The sequence below is a fragment of the Phaethon aethereus genome (assembly GCF_964289735.1).
Source record: "Phaethon aethereus genome assembly, chromosome: 11".
Taxonomy (NCBI): domain Eukaryota; kingdom Metazoa; phylum Chordata; class Aves; order Phaethontiformes; family Phaethontidae; genus Phaethon; species Phaethon aethereus.
This window is the reverse complement of record NC_138587.1, coordinates 19,109,928-19,130,192: the sequence shown is the minus strand read 5'-3', so window position 1 is coordinate 19,130,192 and position 20,265 is coordinate 19,109,928.

The window sequence follows — 20,265 nt, the reverse complement described above, 5'->3', positions numbered from 1 at the left end:
TACAGTTAGTGCCTTCTGCGCTGCGGCGTCGCTAAACGCTGTGCATTTCATAGAATCATAGAATAGTTTGGGTTGGAAGGGACCTTTAAAGGTCATCTAGTCCAACCCCCCTGCAGTGAGCAGGAACATCTTCAACAAGATCAGGTTGCTCAGAACCCCATCCAGCCTGACCTGGAATGTTCATGTCCGCCATAAGGGCCTTTGTGCATGATGCAGCTTCCCGAGTCAGCAAAGGGTCTCTGCTGTCTACTGTTGAGGAGGCTGATCAACCTCAAAAAAGATAGAAGGTTTCCCCATTTTTATGAGTCCTATAAGCCTCGCTGTGCAGGACCGCGCAGGTGCTTTGCCTTTCCTTGTTTCCCTGTTCAATCCACACCCTGCAAACATGACTAACGCTCAAACAGAGCCACAGTTTATCTAGAGATGCCTCTGGTGAGAAAATAACATGAAGAGCAAGTGCTGGTACATACGGAAGCAAAAAGACAGGAGGGGCTCAGGCCACAGTTGGATCGCTCGCTGGGGAAGAGTTTCACTAGTGTGCTTCAGGCAGGAACACCACCGAATATGTAGCAGCCTGTAGCACAGAGAGGCACTTTCTCGGGAAATGGGATGTAAAGTCTTCCTGGTTTTCCACCTCAGTGCATCTTTCAAGTAACAAAATTCAATCACCATCAATCCATATGAGGGCTATATAAATTTTTGTGAATGATTCTAAGTCCCAGCACTGCTCCCTTACAGAGCACAAGAATGAGCCTGCTCACGTTTATGGGGCCACAGTATTTAATCTGACCTAAGACAGGAAATAAGCAGTTCAGAGGTCCTCATTTTATCACAGATGTCTGAGATATTATTTGAAACCTGGGATGACCCTTCTGAACGAAACATGCTCATCTATTAAAACCCAGCAACACTGTTCAAAGAAAAGAAATGGCTATTTATATTGTCATTCCACTGCTATAGAAGTGAAATTGGTAACTTTGCCATACAGTCCTATTAGTGTTTACTTTCTCCTACAGATATGTTTCCTTTTTCAAGGCTTTCACCGTTGCCCATTTTCATGCTGCACTGTAAACTGGATCACTGCGTGCCTTGTGCAATTTTTGTTATATAAAAGCTGTACTGAGCATATTATTATTTTACACCCTATCCTGTCTCTTCCATATCTCTTATTAGATCACAAAGAATAAAGAGTTGATCTCAACTATCAAATAAACATAAATGCCTGCTGCAAGTCTGAACCAGGCTGAGGTACAGATTATTACATACAGATAAGCAGAGCTCTGAGTGACCTAAGCTGCAATAACCATCCTACAGTTAAGTGTAATCCATAATGTGCTTTTCAAATCACAAATTAGCAAAAATATGGAATGAACTGGAGTAAAAAAAAAAATCAGAACTTTGCCTCAAATAAAATAATTCCCTTGTCCAGCATTTTTATGGACTATGGTTATTTTTCCATTTCTTGTGCAGATCTACATAAAACCTTTTCTTTTTTACATATATTGAAAACGAAACATTTCAGTTTTCAAAGGCTATCAGGGTTGGTCTGACTCTCCTTTCTGAAGAAAGAAGCGAGAACTACATTTAAGCCTCATCTTTCAGGCACACACACATGGAAGAGTGAGACAAAACAAAAATGACCTTGTGCCAATATAGTTATCTTGGGAAGCCAATGCTTTCACCTATGCTTAGTTTAACAGAGGTGGGAACACTCGGAAAGGGAATATATTCACTTTTCAGAGAACTCTACAATTAACTGCAACACTGAAAATTAGTATTAAGCACAATTTTCCACTTCTTCCTTCCTTGCTTGCATGGGAACAAACAGTGCTAGCATTTGGAATAAATCAACACAAAGTTAATACAGCACCATTTTGTCAGCACACTGTTGCAGCCTCATCACTGCCATCATGCTGACCAGAACTGATCAGTTTTCTTTGTCCTCATGCCACAGTACCTCTCCACTACTCTGTCAGTGAGGAAAGGAGGTCAAACAGGTGGAAAATTAATTCATGCCTCCTTTGAGAGTCTTTTACTCTGCCAGAGAGGTGGAAAGAAGCACTACTGCAAACCAGACCAAGCTGCTCCACGTACTCTCTGCAGGAGACATACTCCTGATTTACACCTAGCACCTACCTGGTTCCGAGTAACACCTGCTTGAAAAGCAAGCAATTAGCAGCCCTCACTGGCCAGGTAAAAAAAGCCATTTGTCACAGGTGTCCCCCAGTTACCAATGCAACCACTTAATTACTTCACAGAGGTCATCCATCCCCAACATGGACCAAGCTCAGCACAGAGCAGTGGCAGAACCCAACAGGCACCAGAATATTTTCAAATAATTTGGTCATTGTTTTTGTTGTCACTTCAAAGAGGATGAAAAAAACATTCCCCAAACTATTTGATGCTCCTCAACCTATGACAATATGTTACACAATAAATATAGTTCTTGGATATCCTTCTGCTAAGGTTACTGAAAAGCCCATGAGCTTGATGTGAGCTGTCAACTTCAAATCTTCAAATAAGATGTCTGACAATAGAGACAGGAGTTGGGAGACAAGCATCCACATGAGCTGGTATGATCAGAGCAAGTGATCCTCCAAACCCTCTCTGCAGAGATTTTATCAGAGCTGGGCAGGCAACAGACATGAGTCACTTGGCATGAGTCACGCTACCATCGACCCTCCCCAGCAGTATTAGGATTTAAGGTGGAAAATTACAGGTGTGTTGTAGACCAAGGGTGTGTAACAGGTCAGTCTGCATGGTTGCATTTCAGATACTTCCAACAGGTGCCAATGCGAATGGCTCAAGCATGGTGAAGATGTAATCACTTCAGAAAAGTGATTAAAATGAGAAGCACTACACCTTCATAGTAAGAGGTTAGAAGAGAAGCACATCACACAAATACCACTGTGATATGCCATGATATTTGCAGCTACGCTTAACTTTTACTAGATGATGTCCTGTCTCTATACACCCTTACCCTGACCCAGTGCAATGAAAGGCAAATGCCTCATCACCTGCAGGGACCGTTTAGCATTGCTCCTCCTGGTCAACAGCAGCACAGAAGAGTCAGACCGAAAGGTGCGGCACTGAGGCTAGCGTAGTTCCTGATTTGTATAGGTTTTTCTTAGAGCATTACATCATGTTAGTTAACTTCGTTAAGTGGACTTCCTCTCCAGTCTGGCACTACTGCCTTGAACACAGACTTCAGCATCACACAAACATCCCTTCTTCCTCCTTCACTGTTCAGCTACGTTTAAATCTAACCTTTGGGCAGCAGACAGCACAGAATGCAAAATCCCTTGCATTCAGATCTTAAAAGGAAGTGTCATTATCCATAATCCTAGATAGAGAAGTGGACATGACAAAATACATCCACTTCAGTAGCTGGGCCACAATTCTCATCTAGGCATTGAGCTCTGTATTACAAAGACACTAGAAGCCCATGCCTAGCCAGGGAAGGATGGGGGTAATCCCCACTGCTTGCAGCCTTCTGACTCATTTTATTAATCCATCTTCTAATGCCATCTGCTCCTTCTTTTGATCTGCTGCACCCTCACAATGAGGCTGCAAGCAGCGATTGAACTAAACATGGGAGGCCCTCCACATCCAGAATGACCAAGATTGGCCTCCTCAGATACTTCTAGACAAAGTAGTACAAAATATGATGCCATGGCACTGGTTATAACTGACATATTTCAAGAACAGCCTCACATCACTTGAATCTGAACCAAGCCACAGGGATGTGCCAAGTTGTGTCCTGCCACGCTCCCCGTCCGCTGTATGGAAGGGTATTTATAAATCCCCTGTAGCTGGCTTGTCTTTCAGGGAAGGTCCAGTCCATCTGGTGTTGGAATTCCGCAAAGCAGAAGCAGCACCGAGCTCCTAATGCCTCATGGATGATGGCAGAGCTTGTTTCAGTTCTTAACCTTTTCCTTCATGGCAGCAAGAAACCATCAGAGTGTGAGTAAACAGGCTGCACCAGCACAAAGAACGACCCCAGCTGCCAAGCTAATTGTGGAGGCAGTAACGGCTGGTAGGATAGGGCAGGACGTGGGGTGTCCTTTATATCAGAGTTGCACTAATGTCCTAAGTGAGCCACAAGTAGGGAACGTAACTTCTAGGATAAAGACCTTTCATTATTCAGTGCAGGGATTTCATCCTTTTAATGGAAAAATCTTGACAATCATGAAATAGGAGCATTCAGATTACAGGGAAACTGTGGCTAGGTTTTTCAATACATCTTGTGCAAGACACTCCAAATGCAACCAGCTTCTTCAATCTGAATTTATGAATTCACATACACCATCCTTCATTACATTTTGTCAGACTGAAGCTAATGCAACAAGAGCTGAACAGGTGCAAGAACATCTCTGCAATGACCCTCACCACTGGCACAAGTATAGCAAGACTGAAACTCAGCTTGAGGGAAGTGCTGTGCATATCATTCTGACAGGATAAGCAGGACTGCATTTGTGTGTGGAAAAAGGACCCCCTGATTAGAAAAAATGCCTTCAAATTTCTTTCAACCCAGCTATGTCTGCTCACCAGCAAATATCATTCAACTTCCTTTTCTTATTGGAGAAGTCTGCTTGGGTTGCTTTTACAAGCTCTCAAGCCTGTAGGGCAGCCTTTCCGGTTGTGTAAACCAGGCTAACATGACCTTGTGGCTAACTTATACAGGCAGCAGACAGGAGATGTGGCAGTGACACAAGGTAAAAAGACATAGCAAACATTTCCATTATTCTGAGGGTGCTGTCATTCTCAAATGTCCATAGCTGAGAGAGATTCTCAATACAACTTTACTGGAATACACGAACTCTTGAGGATCCACTGTTCTAAGCTCAAATACCTTGCAAAAATGAAAGTTTCAAAACCGATCATGCACTGAGGGCAAAACTCACAACTTTACAACTGCTCATTTTTCCAGAATTCTTTCAGTCCTTTACATCCACTGCAATTACATCCACTGCTCTGGCTTGGAGGAAGCAATAATGAAAAGAGAAGGCAAATGAGATTTTAGCCCTTTGTTTCTGTTATCACTGTTTTTCTGGAACTAATATAATAAAAAATAGCTCCTCAACGTGCAAAAGTTTCTTACATTAACTAATAGAGTTACAAAGAAAAGGAATTAAAGCAGTACAACACTTACCAACCATCTTATTTGGTTTCATTTAAGCTGTGAGGGAAAGAAGCGAAAGAATGGAGTGGCAGAGGAAGAAAGGAAGACAAATGGGAAGAAATACAGAAATTTGTTTTGACTATGCCCTATACAGCCTATCCTCTATGTTAAATTGACCAAAAGTACAAAAGAATTTGTGGAAGATCTCAGAAGGAGATAGATTCATCTTGGTTACAGTTTCTTGAGGCTTTCAACTTCTCAGTGAGCAGTGTTTGTTGTATTCACCTCTTCTATTTGCCAAGAGAGAAGACTGTGAGCTACTCAGCACGTAGGTAGACTTCTTCGAAATGCCTCTACGTTGCTCGGGCGAACAGCTTGGAACGGCGATATTCTTGTCATATCTGAGCTGGAATTGTTTGGACAACTGAGGACAACACTTTAGTCTCTGCAGAATAGTCAGTCTCTAACTTCATTTTTCTGATAGTGCAGAAAAAGAAAAGTGAAGGAAAATCCCTTTTTCCTGCAGGCTACAGATCTAGATCTCGCAGAATCCAACCACAGCTTGTAACTTCTGGACACCAGATGGAAATTCAGACTTATCACAATGGTGTCTGGAATATTTAGCACCCCAAATATTCAGAAGAGTGAGATAATGTTGTAGGAATTATTCCATTAACAAATTCAGATAATTTAAATTTTATAACCTTCAGCTGATGAAACAGTCATAGCTTATTGTGCCAGTCTACTATTAACTTTTTCTGACCATCAAATTATTTTTTTAGGGTAATGTTGAAAGAAACTGCTAGGAAGAGTTAGGGTAAGATTGCACTCACTTCCAGACAGGATATGTTAGAATACATGGTGGCAAAATTCAAAGCAGCAGCCAATTCCTTTTTCTTCAGCTAGGCAATAATGCTCCTCCAGCTTTCTCTCATGTATCTCATATACCGATGCTCTCCAGGTCTGCAGCCAGAAGGAATGAGAAGTAAATGCTCTCTTTGCCCTGAATGGTCATGTCTGATTAGGAGATGAAAAAATATACTTGCTCTGCCTGCTCTACTACCCTTTCTTTCATTCCTCATGTTTCTGTCCAGATGCATCTTCTATTTATTGCTTGCTTCTTGCATTCTTTATCCCAATTTCAAAGAATTGCCATTCCCGGGAACACCTTTCTGTGTACCACCATTAAGGACTGAAGTATTTAAGCTAGTTGATTTTTTGCTTATCTATTTGCATTTTCCTCTAATTTTCTAGCCTTAAAAGTTCAGCTTGTCCTATAGGTGGGCATTCCTCAGTTCTGACCTGGGATAACACTGTAATTTTCAAAACACTTTCAAGAAATTACTTCCTTTTAATCCAAAAATTTCCTGACACAATTTCAAGCTTATTGCAAACCAACAAGCTGGTTTGCAAAAGGATCCTAGCACCTCCTCTGACAAAGGCAGCTCTGCTAAACTTTGCTAACCTTCCTTCTACAATTTCATGCCAAAAAGCTCTCTTGGGAAGTCTCCAGCAAAATTGCAGGCATTCTCAAAATACGACCTAAAACATATCCTAATCTTTTATGAACGAGGAATTAGGGGCACAGAGACAAAGCTACCCTACTACAGCCACAATGTAGATCTGTGCCGGAACGGAGCCAAAAATGGCAGCAACTGGGAAATGGAGAGGGAATACTTACCACAAAGCCCTACTGTGCAAGTTATGGTTCTAAAAGATGCCGTGAAAAGGCTCTAAACTTAGTCAATTTGGTGAAGTCTGTGTTTTTAAACACTAGAGACAGCCACAGCTGGATATCTGCACAGCTCAGCTATCCTGAAACTCCCTATCTCCTGCAGCTGACATGTAGCTTGGCTATCAATTCTCAGTTATGGCTGCTGATGGCTGCTTCTACCTTCCACTGCAGCTTGCCCTCCTGCCTCGACTATTGGGACTATAGCATCAACATGCATAAAAGAAAATGAGACTGTGTCAGAGATTTAATTTACTTTTCTACTGCAGGCTCCTCAGGCTTCTTTACAAAACTCCTTTGGTGTCCATTTCTCCCTTTGAGAGATTGCTCCAGAATCTCAGTCCTCTAGCAGTTGAAAACCTAATTTCCAAGCTAAGTTTATTAGTAGCAAATATGTACCAATTTGTCCTTGTGCCAGCATTGATGTTTATAATAAAGACCTTTTCTTCCCCTCTAGTATTTACTTTGCAATGAAGTGTTTACAGAGACACATCACATTCCTCTCCCAGTCTTTGTTTTGCTAGGCAAAACAAACTCATCTCTTTTAGTTTTCTCTCATCTGCTAAGCTTTCTGTCCCTTACCCATCCTCCTAGCCCTGTTCTGCACCTGCTCCTGCGCAAGTACGTTTTTCTGACAGAACTGTACACAGTGTTCTTGGCACACTCTTGCACCTTGGTTTTAAACCTCCCTATTTGTAGCAGGACTGTCTCCTTGAAACTATCCTACAACCGCATCAGCCCTGACACTTCTCCACCATATGTTCCTACCCCTGTCAAAGCTCCTCTGCTGCCTCCAGCAGCCTCCTCAGCACTCAGCCCATTCCCTCCCCTACTCCCACCTGCCAGCACCTCGTGCACATCATTCCCACACTGGCTCAGGACACACACGGCCCGAAGCTGGTGCCAGCACTCAGTCCCGCACTCTGCGCTTCCACAGGGCTCTCCCACACACACTGCAGGTACCAGTCGCACTGCCCTGCTCCCCGACTTTAAAACAAGCAAACTCCCACAGAAGACTCCCCTGATCCTATGCCTCCCGGGCCTCCTTCCCTTAGCAGTGTTCAGGAGAGCCTACCAACGATTCTCTGGCTTTCAACCCTGGATCTTCTGTGGCTCAGTCAGTGGTGACAGAGGGACAGATCCTTACACCCTCAAATCTAAGCCCTCTGTCCTGTTCAGAAGTACACAGTCCTTTACCAAGACTCCACAAGCTCCAGAATGCAGCCAAACAACCTCTTCAGAATGGCCAGATACATCCACTGAACTTTCCCCGCTGCCATGAACAACAGGAACATCCTTTTCTTAACACGGGCCAGTTCTCGTCAGGCTTCCCTGCTAATGAAACACCAGTTCCTGGCTCATGGGTAAAACTTCTGCTGACTTCATTACATTGGGGTTTCCCTGTACCTTCTAGTGTCCTACACATAGCTACGACGTCTCCCAGATTACAGCCTTTTGCCTAGCCTTTCAAAGATCCACTTTCAGTACAAACCCAGACAGGGCAAAAATGTCATACAAAATATCATTTAAGAACAAGCAAAGGCATTTTCATACCTGCATAAAGAATCAATCTGGATGTAGCTAAACCCAGATCTTGGCTTAGAGAGTAAAGAATTCTTCCGCTTTCCAATTCTCAATCTAATTCTGTGAACTGGGGCAAGCAGGGACATTTGTTGTCTTGTGGAAATAAAATTCAGAGAAGCACACCCATGGGAACTTGTCCAGTGCTACTTCAGTGGCATGGTTCCAGAAATTGCCCTCATACCCTGCCTTCACTCATGCACTGCTCCCAGATCCTTGCAGTAATAATGGCCTTAAGGTCGCACAGCATAAACGAGTTCATGAAATCTACTTGTTCTACAGAAACTCAGAACTGTCACTCATCTTATCGCTGCATTTGAAACAAAGATGTCAGCATCTTTATTTTCTGACTTCTGGAGAGCTTAGCCCTCCCTGCTAGGTAAGAGTTTCTTTCACTGACACTATTAAGAAAGTCTTTAAATCAGTGTAGTGGGGTGAACATTGCAGCTATGTTTTGCTAAGGGCAGACCAGTTTGGGCAGCATGCTTCTCTGCTGGGATGCTTTACGTCTTAAAACTACTGATACCTGGATTGTGTACCAACTCCAATGAAAATATCCTACTCATAAACCCCACTGCCACTGCAGTCCAGTGCTCCTCCACCGTGGATGCTATTGCCAAATTGAACACGTTTGCTTAAAACAAACAAGCAAGCTGTTTCTATAGTACCCCTTTGTTTTCTTTTAACTATATGGTGTAATAGCTGCATGGATTTAATTGAAGACTGATAAACTTTTCACCTGTGCAGTGAGCCACAGTGGAATTTGGTTCCCCAAACTGTAGCCTCCCACCAGTGTCTGCAGCGATTAGTGTTGAATGGTAACCACAGAAACACCTTCCTCTGCATGAGCAGCAAAGGCCCCCCTCCAGTCATCAAACCTCAATGCAAAGCATGGCAGGAAAGAAAACTTTGGCTCTATTAATTCTGCAGCCTCTCCGTCATGCACGCTACCTTCTCTGCTCAGGCCATCCTGGGGTTTTTTTGGAACTCATTTGTGTTGCTTGTTTGGGCAGCACCTTGGAAAAGAGAAACAGGCACAACATTTGCCATTTCTTCCACGTGGAGGGAGGCTTCCAGAGAAGAAGTTCAACAGTGAGAGCACGCTGGCTTTTCCCCGTGTGAGGGGCAGGAAAGACAGCAGCTGTCTGAAAGCATGCTGCTGCCTCAGGATAAGGAGAATTATTTCACACCTGACGTGATGAGTTACAAGCAGCACAAAAGCAGCATGGGAGCCAGAGAGGTGCAGCTTGTGCAGCGAAGGAATTTAACCTTGGAGTTAAATTCTTTAACCATGGAGACTTGGGTTTAAGTCCTAGTGAGAAACTTCTAAGTCTTCTCCACTCACAATGCTAAGGAGTATAACAAAGAGTGCCTTTGCTAGGACAGAAAGACAGCTAGTAGAAAAGCACCATCAAAACATCCTCTTGGGAAGAACTTCTTCTAAGAACAGTTTTGGGTTTTTTTCTAATTTGTTTTTGAAAGAGCATTGATTCTGATAAAAGTTCCTGCCAAAGCTACTTGGAACAGCTTTGTTTCTGGCAGTTCAGAAGCTCTATTTCAGAACTTCCAAATTGTACGTATTTTATGTTAGACATTTTTATCCCACATGCATTGTTACTTTGCCCTAACATGACAGTAATAGTGAGATATTTTATTACTTTTTAGATCAAGGTGAATTGCTACTTACTACAGAATGAAATGTTAGATAAAAGTGTTCCTGGGTGTTGTAATGGCAGTGCCAGACTTTCGGTACACTGCAAACAAGGGACCTTCTGTTCTAGAGAATAAGGTAAGATGTTTCAGTCATATTAAGCAGCAGCTGTTCTTATTAAGAAAAAGAGGTAACTAACTACTGTGTTTTCTTATATAATATACATACTGTGACCTACTACTAGTCTTTACTTAGCAAATCAGCAGTAAGCATAAGCAGTACAACAACTTAAAATGGATGTAACTAAAAAAAAAAATTCAGCAATCGCAGAGCAAAACATTTCTAAAACTCAAAATCTGGGACACAGTGTCCTCATAGGAAATTTTAAAAATAAATTATTTAATTCTGATTCCTGGGGGGTGGGGCCGGGGAAAACACACCAAACAAGCTTTAGTGTCAGAACTTCCCAGGAAAGGGCAATTCAGAGTTAGGTTAATGTGCGTTAATTCTGAGAAGCCTGAGCAGGACTTTTTGCTAGGGACAAAGTCCAAGAGGATCAGGACGGAGGGATTTCTGCAGGGATCCATGGCACAAACAGCAAGGTTACAGGAGGTCAGGCACAGCTGGGTGTGAGAGCGCTCCAACGCTGAGCAGAGCTTTGGAGGAATAAGGCACTGCCAGATTGGAAGAGGAAGGTAAAAGGGGGTTGCCTGCGCTCTTCCCTCCACTGTCTGCAGAAAAGCAGCAGGTCAGACCTTGAGAGAAGTGTCACGCTCCTGTGTGGAAGGTACACCACTATCCATAAATGGATGCTCAAGGCTCTAGTGGCAAGTGCCCACACCTTCTAGGGGGGTGCTCTGGAAAAGGCATGCCATCAGCAGCGGGATGATGCCTCCCTTCTTGCTTTTCCAGGCTCTGCGTGAGCAGAGGAGGGTACTAGCAAGCACCAACTCCTGCATAGACAGGATTTCAAGCAGTTATTTTATGATCAGGACAGCAACAGCAGGCTACAGGGCATTCAACTGGATGCATTCATCTTTTAATTTTCGTGTTCATGACTCATGACCTTTCATGCTCATGACCTCCCCTGGCCTTAATCCTGGCCCTACTTAGTAACAAAATTACTTAATTACTAAACTAAATACTTAATTTATTTAATAATTGACTAATTTCATTAAATTATCCAGCTTGCGCAAGTTACAAAGGCCACCCCTCCAAAGACAAAATTTTCACTCTCGAAGTATTTATGCCCCTTTTCCACATAGGCAATGATGGATGGAAAAGACAAAATAAATGAGTAACTAACTATCTCCATACTCTTGGCTTTATTGCTGGTCAATAGGGCACAGAATCAAGCCCTGAAGCAGAACAGATGATATATTTGCTGGGCTTATGGAACTTACCGTGGAGTTTATTGCACAATTCAGGATCTGCATCACGTGTGTGTGTGCGCATGTGTTGCTGAGGTAGAAAAAGTTGTGACACTGAACAAAGGGCTACTGTCTGCTGACACAAATGAGACAAAAAACTCACTGACATGGAAGTTAAAGTACAAAATCTACGTTCAGCCTGAGTGCCTGCTGCCCATACACATTAAACGAAGAAGCCCTTCTTGAGCAAAGTATGATCTTAATCTGCTCTTTTCAAGCAAAGAGAGCACATACCAGGACCATGACTCCCACCCCAGCAAACACTATCAGCAGCAAAATCACGCGAAGGGTAATGCAAAACTAAGCTGCCTCTTAAATTAGGGTTTTTCTGTCACAAGCTTACTCCACATTATCTAGCATGAAGAAATTTATCCATGCAAGCTAACAATATTGGCAGGTGAAGAGTTACACAGCAAGATACTGGCAGGGGAATAGAGTACTGAAAGCTTAGAGAAAGGTGGAGCAATCTGTGAGAAAAGCTTCTAAGCACTAAGACAACTCAAACACACCATGAACTGCAAAGGCTCAGAGAAGGACTCCCAGAGAAGCAGCAAGGTCAAAGTCAAAAGGGATGGTGAGAATGTCAGTCCCAGATAAGTGACAGAGCAATATGGGAAAGAAGAAAAGATTTATCAGCTTACCAGCCTCCAGTCCCCGGAAAGGCTTAAATCAATGACTGGATGCTTGTTTCAGAGAATACAAACACCACATATAACCAGGCGAGCTAACTTCAACCCAACTGGAATGACTCCACTGAGGTCAACCGAGTTGTAACAGCTTACTCTGGATTTACAGCTGGACCATCAAAGGACTACACAAACCTAAGCAATTAATCATAAGCCAAATGCCAGGCCAGGAATTTTGTAATAATTCAAGCCTTTTTCAACAACCCTAACAACTGTGTTCACATTCTAGACGATCTTGGATGAATATTTCAGATAAACAGTGAGGATTTCAATGGCAGAAGCCACTCTTCTACCAGCGCTGCTGGGCACTGCGGCTCTTGCAGCAGCTCAGGCTGCCAGGTAAGCACAACACTGCAGCAGGCAGTGTTCTACCAAGCTGATGGGCATGCCCCACTGTGCGCACCTATAGCGTGTGTATACATGTATATACACTTTTGTATACAATGTGTATACTTTGCATACAATGTATATACTTTTTATATACAAGGTATATACAAAACACAGGAGACAAGCTAACCATCAAGGAAGGAAGAAGCAGCAGGTGGGGAGCTAAAACTATGGACAGCAGCTAGCATGAAGTGGAAATCAAAATCTCCCGTGTAATAAGTGCTGAAGACATCCCACTCGAAGCAGAGTTCTGCCTCCCATACACTCATACATAACTGTGCACTGTTCATAGAAACTCGGGCAAGTGGCATCACTGTGACACTCTGAGCAGCACTCTGCCCTCGATCAACAAGGCCTCTCAGAGTCCTGTGTTTGGTCCACTGTGCTTGCCCATCACCTGTGGTCCACCAGAAAGCCATTCATACTGGAGAAAGGGCTCCACTGCCTGAAGTACAGACATTAAGCAGAGATGCTCAGAGTTTGCCTCCTACATACAACTTGTACCTTATGGAGACAACCCCACACTTCCACTTACCATTTCAGAGTGGCAAAGCAGGAATGTATCAGCACAGGCCAACCCTCCTAAAACCTCAGCTTCATTTTAACACACCCTTTCTCAAGAATCTTGTCTTCACTAGATTAACTTCACCACTCCCTTCCTCCTCCATCACATCTGTCGTTTGTGTACATCCACGTCCTGTAGCATTTAGTAATGGCTGTGCCAGTAACACAAACTGTGGAAATTACCCTCATGCCATATCTCAAGACTGAGGCTCTACAAACTGAACACTTCTCTGGTCAGTCTCCCATCTTTTCTTCACACAAAAAGGAAGGAATAACAATAACTACTTCCTACTCTCGAGGCACTATCATCCTCCCAAGTGACAGCTAGGATGGCTACACTATTTAAAGAACCAGTAAAGGGAGAAACAAGTACAGCTGGAGCTAGGTTGCAAGAACTGCCTTTGCTGTGCCTCAGTTTCTCGTCATACCTGTTGGTCCTGGATATTTAGATGGCAAACTCTTCTTTGCCATGCTGCAAATTCCAACCTGGGAGCTGAGAATCCCTGCAATGTCTCCTGATGTTTCCTGCCATGGACAGGATGATCTTAGAACACCCCAGCTATCACAAAAGACAGGATGAAGCCTGAGACTACTTACGCAGCCCTCTGAAGCAAGCTGAACCCAGAGCAAATATTTAATGGGGACGAGGCCCTTTCCTCCCCAGGCAGCAGCTTGTTCACATGCAGTTGTTCTAAGTCCCTCTATCCTGAGGTAACCTTGCTCACATAGCCATGGTTATCATCATAACACTGGTGGGGTAGCTGCAACTGAAATGACATGTTGATGCCCACTCTGCCCAAAATGCCGGGATAAGCACACAAGACACAGAAGAATGACCATTCAGGTTTGCTGGTGAAGGAAGAAGATGAAGCAGATCTTTAGAGCTGGAAGTTGCCACTTAAACAAAGCTACAGTTCTGACATCAACCACAAAAAGGAGACAAACCATGGAGGCCGCAACATGTAGCAGGACTTCTCTCTACCTGTCTGCAATAGCAACATACTTGCTGCTCATGCACTGTAAAAGCACCACTTGTTTTTGTGAACAGGATGCACTTTCTCAGCATTCTGCAGCAGGCTGGCTTGTCTGTGCATCATGCTGTCGTCACACTCAGAGATGCGCTTGCTGCAGAAAAACTAGCACTTGGTACTTTGGCAATAATAGGCCCAAGGTCAGGCCTACAGTGTGTCACACAGCAGGGATCTGAATCCAAATTTGATGAATCCCAGTATAGGATGGAACCACTGGCAAGTTTCCAGCAAATGCAGCGTTAAACTTCCCAAAGGGAGCAAAGTGGAATGACAGCTTATTTGCCTCTGACCTAGCAATAGCAGATGGAGAAGAGAGTGCAAGTCACACCTGCTTCTGGGCACAGCTGGGATTTCTCAGGCCTTGCTTGTAGGCAGGAACTGCCGCAATCAGGATCATAGAATCATAGAATCTTTGGATTGGAAGGGACCTTTAAAGGCCATCTAGTCCAACACCCCTGCCACGAGCAGGCACATCTTCAACTAGATCAGGTTGCTCAGAGCCCCGTCCAGCCTGACCTGGAATGTTTCCAGGAATGTTCTTCCTTCTTCGTCATCCCTACCCACTCTGTCCCCGCTGTGAAATCCACAGGCATGTGATTTCTTTCCTCAGCACGAGAGAAAGAAATCTAAAGCAGTTTGCTCAAGAGCATATCCTTGAAAAACAGCTGATTTTGCAAAAACTCTAGCTCATCTGCACCTTTCATATTCCCCAAAGGCCTGATGCCAGGATCCAGCCCAGAAGGAACACCATCACAGTATTCAGTTCAGCACAGCACACATAGGTTAGCATGATCATGCCTCTTACTACTAGTGTGTTCCTTGGTCTGCTCCATTCCTTATATCTAGGGGGTAACATAACTCTTTCTGGAGGGGATCAAAAACACCAAGTAACATGAGCAGGCTATTTAGCAAACCACTTGTACTTTTATTCTACCCTCAGAAGGCCGTTCTGCCAGATCCACTGTGGCAGTGACAGGTGCGACCAAAAAGAGTCCAGGGGCAGAGAGATCATATAGGGTACCCACAAGACACCACCTCCTGCTTGCAGGCACGCTTGCAAAAGACCACCCCAGGCCAGCGGGGAAATCTTGGGAACAGTTCAGTTGCAGACTCTGAATTCCGGCCATGTCAGCCTAAGCCCATCCGGCACAACTGAAGAGGTGACTGCAAGGCAGGAGAAAGCTGGGTACAGGTCTGATTCTGCAACTAGGGCACATTTAGAACACCCTTGAGGCTACAGTAACTTCTGCTACCTGTCCCAACTGCAACAGCTAAATGCAGAGCATGCTTTGGCCATGATCCCAGGGCTGCAGGATGGTAGCACGTAAATAGCCTCCTGCATTCGCCACACACTGGATGGACCACGCTGTGATTTGCAAGCAGCTGCCAGGCAAAAGAAACAGAGAACTGTGACATGGCCCTCCACAGGGAGGAACATCTGAAACTTCTGACACTTAACTTAAAGCATATCAAAACATCTATGGAAGAAGAAATAGGCTGGAAACTGGATAAAGTCTCTCTTGGTATCTTATCACCTTCTTGACTGTGAGAGAGAAGCCTCTGTCCCTGGGTATTTGTCCCTCTGGATGCAACCTGGAGTAGAAATAGTAGTTTATTAAAGCTTAAATACAGCTTTTGAAAACTTGCCCAGACAAACAAAATGTTAATGGAAGTTTTGGCTTTGTCTTCACTGCTTGGGAAATGACTTTTCCCCTGTAAAAAGATGAGCTGTAGCAGCTCTTTCATTCCAATCACCATAGGCACAGCTATCACCTGCAACACATCTGAAGCACACTACCCTTCAGCACACCTGGTCCCCCTTTACCTCTCACAAGCAGGGAGGGAGGATGTGCAAGTGGCAACAACACAATGTCAGAGCTCTTCCCTCAGAAATGAAGACTGTGAGGAAATGCAGGAACAGACTACCACATGAAAGGTGCTCTAAGGAGAGAGTCAGCTGTTTTCCACCTCAGTACAGGAGAAGAAGTACTCAGCTTTAATGGCAGCACGGAAGACTAGGTACGAAGGATAACTTTCTAGCATGAAGAACAAAGCACCAGAACAGATTGCAGGCAAAAGTCCTTATCAGCATTGGAGGCCTTTTGGATCAGGTTGGGCAAACATTTGTCAGCAATGATGTAAGCCAAGTTGATTCTTACTTGGACTGGGAAATTAGGCTAGATGACTGTCAAACTCTCTTCCAACCCATTTTGATCTATGTCTCTGCAACAAGGAACTGAGTGCTGGCCAGTAATACACACCCATTCAGTCACCTGGGTCCCCAGAGATCTCCCGTGTCACCCCAGTAGAGTCACTCAGTGTCTGTCAGTTCCTCACCTGGAAAGGAGTCTCACCCCTACGAGAGCACAGGCTCAGATGAGAGCGCTGTGAGGATAAGCACACTTCGTAGACTCTCTAAGGTCTCTGAGAAAGTCCTTTTCACCTCACATCTTGGGTGGAAGACCAAAAACACAGGTGGTACTTGCACTTTAGGGTGCTTACACTGAAATTACACCAGAGCAAGAACAGTACTCTGTCCTCCAGCATACTACATTGTCCAAAACAATGGATTAATGCAGGCTTCAGGCCTCCCATTAACAGTATGAGGTACAAGTCCAGTCCTGTATCACAGGTGCAAGGTCCCCTCTCAGCTTCCCCACACAAGCCCCACACCAGAGGTCTGTTTTACTGGCACTAGAGGTTAAAGCCCCATTTTGCAGCTGCACCTACAATGACTACTCTGCTGTCCCGAGCTCTCTCACTGGGGGACTTGCCCTGCTCCCCACACAGCCTGTGGCAGGACTGTTCCCGTGCACAGACACAGCTGAGCTGGGGCCACAGCACCATCTGCAGGGCTCTGCCAATGACCAAGCTTTACCAACTCCTCCTCAGGAAAGGCCAGTATGATCCTAGCAGATACTTCGCACCTGGTAACTCTCCAACAGATGTGAGCACACACACAACCACACTCTTCAGAGTCCTGGAGAAAAACAAAGCCCCTCTCTGAAAGCATCACTTCAGGAAACAAATCACCATTTTGATACAGTTCCAAAGATCCAGTAAGTTCCCAAAAAATTAAATGTATGTCAGCTACTGGATTACGTAAAATGCCAACTGAAGCGTCAGCCTTCTGTGGCTTCAGGGAGCAGCTATGCTGCTGCAGAGAGCTCACGTGCACAGTGTATTGCCGGCATCAGCTGAGCCTCCTGCTCACAGGCAACAAAGACAATGCAGACACGGTCCATTGCTTTAGCGAGGGCGCTGGGAGTGCCTGTGGTTCCTTAAAAAACACTATTTCCAAAAAGCTCTGCAGTGCTTCTGTACCAAAATGAGCCTGGACCAATATGCATAAATCAATGAAGAACACATTGTACTACACCAGCACATTCCCTCAGATGCGAGTCTGACAAATAAATCCAGCCTCTTGGGAGGAAGAACAATTTTTCTCCATTCTTGTCTTTGCGAGAAGGTCAGCAGCACCATGTGATTTTCCGAGACATATAACCACCATGCAGCGCAAACCCACAGAAATGCAAGCATTTTTATTATTGCTTTAGCTATAAATATAGGAATTTAACACTTGTCCTACTGGATTAAACCTAGAGTCTCCCTAACAGAGAAAGTGTCCAGAGAAGTGACTGATTGATGCTTCCAAGAAAAGGCATGCTGCTTTCTGCAGCCCAGCCACAGCACTCTCAGAGGGACATCTAACTCTAGCCTGCTGCAGGGAGTCAGCCTACCCCTTGAAGAATGCAATATGATGCCATTTAACACTCATAAGCCAGTGAACTATCCAGCTTTTAAAGTATCCTACAGAACTAAGCTGTGCTTGTTGCTCTGTTTCATACATAAACACTGCTAACACCCAGATGAAATCTGTGAACTCATTTCTTTAATTTTTAAACAAAGTCTGAGAAACTGAACTTAAAAAAGACCCTAAAATACTATTAAAACAAAAACAAAATAACACCTTTTGACTGCAATTTGTACTCACAGCTCTAGCATGCAAAACTGCCAGAAATCACCTGTGCTAGAACTTTATTTCCAAACACAGGATCAAGGGCACTTTAACTGGACTTTTTTAGTTCTCTCCTTCCTTAGATTTCCTCCACTGTGTTTAACCAGGGCAGGTACTGCAGTCCAGAGAAGGCTTAAAGAGTGTACGGGACACAGCAAACTGCTGGGGCGTGCAGAGTGGTGGAGAGGATAAATGCAGTGTTGAGTGGTACGACAGGGTGAAAGGCCAGTCTGTGAACAGAGCTGTAAAAGCCCAGAGGGTGGGGAAAGGATCCAACAGGACACCTGAGTGCTGGTACATCAGAGTGAGCTCAGGTATCTTTGGAAAAGCAGGGCCAATGTTCAAGAGTTAAAGAGCAAATGAAAGAAGTGTGAGTGTGGGAGAGGTAGAGGGGAAAGGGAGTAGATGTATTAGTGCTCATGTAAGGCCCTCGGAATCTGCTGCAGCCTTGCAAACAGATGCAGTTTGCTTATGCATCTCCTACCTAATATTTCTGGCTATGCAGTCCCAGTTCAGCCTGGACAGAGAGCCTGATAGCACCTCCCTGGCACACACAGACTGAAAAGGTCACTGCCTGGACACTTCCACCCCTACCAAGTGCTCACCTCCACTCTGCTTCCATTCAGATTGGTAGACCAGATCCTTTCATTTGCTTGCTTTCCTTCCTTCCCTGGCTAGCTATGGTCAGGAAGGGAACTTGCAACACCGGAAACAGCAGCAACAACAAGCAGCAGCTTGAATTTAATCCTGCCGTTATTTATAATGTCATGATGTTGACTGCCCATTTCAGGGACTTCTCTCGGTGTTGTTTCAGGCAGCCCTACTCTGAGTCATCCTTCTCAAAGAAACAGACCTCAGCTATTCCCACGGCTGTCAAGAGACTGGGTCCTACTCCAAACTTAGCTTGTTGTCAAATTCTGTACAAGTCACTTCACCTCCCGTTTTTCAACTTCTCCATCTGCAAAACTGGAGTAGCGATTCTGGCCTTCTTTGTAAAGTCTTGCATTTAAATGCCTTACATGGAAGTTAGGCATTTCTATTACTATCCAAAGCAATGTGTGGGTGCCAGATGTTTATTCAGGTCTGCTAGCACATTTGAAAACGTAATTGCACAGCAGTTCTTGTAAGGACACTGATCTGAAGCACTATCTTTATTACAATGTTTTGATTATTTTTGGCAGCATCCACCAAGTGTCAGGTGCTGTAGATTCAGATGGTGTAACATGTGCACTGATCCTTTGACAACATGTCACTCAGCAGGACTGGGAAACAAAGGCTACTTTGTTGTTGGAAGTCTACTTCAGAGCATCAGGATCCTGGAATAGAACTGAATTTGAAATGTGCAGGTTAGTCATGTCCCATTATACCTGAAAAATCCATGTGCCAATACAAGCCAGAGTTTGGACCTGTCATCCAATCTGGTCACATTCTACATAAATTTATCTCCAGGCCAAAAAAAAAACCAAACTTCAATTCTTCCCAGGTGAAATCAGTGATCTGACATGTTGCGAAGTTGTATTTTTAATGAAATATCTGGAGCTGTGAACTCTTCCATATGGGGTCCTGAGATAAATGAGTCACTTTAGCAGAGCAAACTAAAAAGTTGCATGCAGTTGCCCGAGGAAGGTAAAACACTTCTACGTGTTCTGCTGAACTTCTGCATCACTGGATGAAGTCTGTATCAGGAAACGAGGGGGTCTGCCACTGCATGGAGAGTTCAGTGCACTGGGGAATGAAGTGGCAATTCCTTTTGCCACGCAGTTTTCAACAAGCTGTTCAGCAGGGCTCATGAGCAAAAAGCATACTGCAAGAAGAGTTATTTCTGGTACGAATGCCATCCGCTTTGTTTTTGGATGTGCAGAAGCCTAGGCCTGCGGGAAAAAGAATGACCAGAGCTTTAAGTCTTGCTAGGGAGAACAGGCCTCTACCTCCATCCTAGAAAAGCAGCAATTTTCCAGTGACTATAATCTCACCAGAGCTAGTCACCCCACCAGAAATACTTACCTGAGTCAGAATTTCTGACTCAGAAACACTTGCCAGGGTATCTCAGGATATGAGAAGGT